This window comes from Pinus tabuliformis, chromosome 1_1, assembly GCF_031772625.1.
Source record: "Pinus tabuliformis cultivar Carrire ecotype Pingquan chromosome 1_1, CPIR1, whole genome shotgun sequence".
Taxonomy (NCBI): domain Eukaryota; kingdom Viridiplantae; phylum Streptophyta; class Pinopsida; order Pinales; family Pinaceae; genus Pinus; species Pinus tabuliformis.
This window is the reverse complement of record NC_142297.1, coordinates 432,280,258-432,283,070: the sequence shown is the minus strand read 5'-3', so window position 1 is coordinate 432,283,070 and position 2,813 is coordinate 432,280,258. Positions and strand designations below refer to the sequence as shown.

General features: G+C 37.5%; 1 long non-coding RNA gene across 1 annotated transcript; it reads right to left on the bottom strand.

Moving 5' to 3' along the window:
* Nucleotides 1-529: 529 nt before the first annotated feature.
* On the bottom strand, nt 530-1,334 carry LOC149213564 (uncharacterized). Its single transcript, XR_016250347.1, has 3 exons — nt 1,203-1,334; nt 759-865; nt 530-647 (listed from the first exon to the last, which is right to left on the bottom strand). It is a non-coding gene; the product is annotated as an uncharacterized LOC149213564 (long non-coding RNA).
* Between the last annotated feature and the right edge of the window lie 1,479 nt (nt 1,335-2,813).

Here is a 2,813-nt window from a genome sequence, read left to right as displayed (position 1 = left end):
TCACAGGACCCTTTAATACCACGGGGTCTACAAAACCACAAGACTGACATAATAGATTTCATGCTTCAAGAAAACATAAATACTTCAAGCTTGACTTCCATTACATTTTTTTACACGCACTATATGGTCTACCCTGTCCTTTGAGATGGACAGAGGTTCTTTGTGAAGACACACCAAATACAACCGAGTGATTTATGGCACAATGATTAAATAATGATAAGCCAACAAAATATGTACTATAAAACATAAGATATGTTCACTCAAGGGAAAGATTACTAGCCGAGGATTTATACTCCAAACACCTAATTGGAAGTTGGTTTATGTGGCCTCAAACCAAATGCACTTGGACTCATATTTTTTCCTTGACTAACCAGGGGAATGCCCGAATGCTTTTCCCCTCTGTGAGGGCTATGTGTCTGTCTGATCTCACTTATATGGGGGCTATATATTTGTTTAGCTTCTGCAACTTGGGGACTTAATGCAGACTCGGATCCATGAATTGGTGTGCAATCACTCAAGCTAGTTATCTGTGGACTATATGTGTGTTTGACCTCACCGCGACTTCATGTAATCATCTCATCCAAAACTTCGCCATCATTTGCACCTGTTCCCATGCTTCCTAGTCCGAACCCCTGAATTCCAGCTTCCTGCAATCAATATATGTTACAGTTCAATTTATTATTGTTCATGTTGCAGGGCTTATGAAATAGAATTGAGTAATATTTTTAAAATTTGTTTGATATGTGTCTTGCACTCACTGTTATATTGCATGGCATTCCAGGGGCTTCTTCATACTCTGCTGCATCCAATTCTTGAAGATGTGCTCCTTTGAAAAACTTGGGAAGGATATACTGCCTCGCTGGGACTAACAAGTTACAACATGATTAGTAGTGGGAAGAGAAGACCATCTATAGGCACCCATGTGATACCAAAACATGCCAACAAATAACATGTCTGGAAAATGGTGAAAGTGGCAATTGTCTTGAAAGGCACCGTTTCAAGAAATGTAGCATGATACTCCTAAAGTTCTCTGTAACCATCAGTTCAACATTGATCAACTTATGGGCTTCATTAAGTATAAGGGATAATTGCATTTTACTTGGTTGCGAAACACAAGCTAAGTAATGTTAATGTGAAAGTAGGTGAAAACTATATTACAAGCATTAAATTCAATCACATTATAGTTTGAATAAAGTTCATACTTGTATCTACGGCTTGGAGCAGTGAAAAGAAACAATAGCCTTTCCCAAAATTGATTTCCTGGCAAACTCTCTATGGCCATGAAGGCAAAGTAACCCCAAAGCACAGAAGTTGGGATCTTTCTAATGATGGGCATTACTGCAAGGTAGCCAACCACCATCAGAGATTGCAACAAATTACTCAATTGCTGTTCTTTCACCTCAACAAGAAGCAGGTCATCCACGTCCTTGTCAACATTAAAAATTGATTCATCAACTGGGGCATCCATATTCCCAGTACTTGCGGCCAACTGAATTGTGGACTCTTTCAATTCCTTAAGTGCCTGCATAAATGGTTGGGACATGACAAGACAAATAAATAAAGGGAGAGGAAAATTAGATAAAATGAAACACCCAAACTCAAAAATAAGACCATTACCAAGGCAGGTGGAGGCTGATAAACCATTGGGGTCTGCATTTGCTCATAGGCTTCTTGCATGTTTCTGTATAATTGCCCTAAGGTTGAATTTTTCTGCATAATTTTCCAGATTGTTGTCACTAACTTTCTAAGCACCAACTGTAACAAAAGTACTTGTAAGTTACTCGTCTATAAAATGTCTGAATTGTGTCTTTTCCCTGAGAAGCTGCAATTGATAATTCCAATATATTAGTACTTGATGTTTGAGGGTAGCTAAGCCTTTCATGTGCATTGGAGATTCAGGAATAACACCATTTGAAGGAGGTACGCCAACAATACCACATAAAATAGTCTGTCACAATAAAAGGAAAATTTATGAATCCACTAGAGATTTTTTATGGAGGTGAAAACAAAGAATGAAGAGTTAGATCAAGATGTCTTCAGGAGAGCAAAAGCTCTTCCAGAATAGGGTAGCCAGTGATAGTTGAACCTAAACATGAACCTTGACAAAAATTACAACATAGTTCTAAATAATATATATTTACTGTGGTAATGGGCCTTGACACAATCTCTGCAATAATGGCCCTGCTTGATACAACATCATTTTTCAAGGGTTTTTTGTGAAGTTTCCTTTAAACTTTTCTATGCAGACTTCTTCCCTTTCTTCTTAGTGATTTCAGTGTAAGTGCTCGGTATACACTCTTTTAAGTGAATCTGTTCCAGCAATGTTCTTTCTGCAGTAACATTCCACCAAGAAAGTTAGCCACTTTATCAGTGGCATTCACACTGGTCACAAATGGCTGAAACATTTTTTTCAACCATTGGAAAAGTGGCACTACGAACTTTAGGATCAATTCTATCATCAACTGCTCCAAATTGATCTTGCACATCCTGAATACGTATCGTATAAACAGTGATATACACAACCAATCATTTAAAATGCATACAGCCATTTCCTAGAATAGAGAATCCTTGTTCTGTTAGAGAATCCTAGTCCAAATCTTACAAGAACTAATCAAACTTCTAATTTGAGGACCAATATGATCTGCAATAGTAAAACTTATAATGTACTGCACATCTTCATTGTGCGCCAAAAGCTTTACTAATTCTTTAGCAACAGTGCAATTTGTCTTCTTACCCTCCACAAGTCTTAACAATCAATTCTTCAATTATATGTTTAGCACCCTTCACTTGAAGATAGGATAATTCTTCCCATC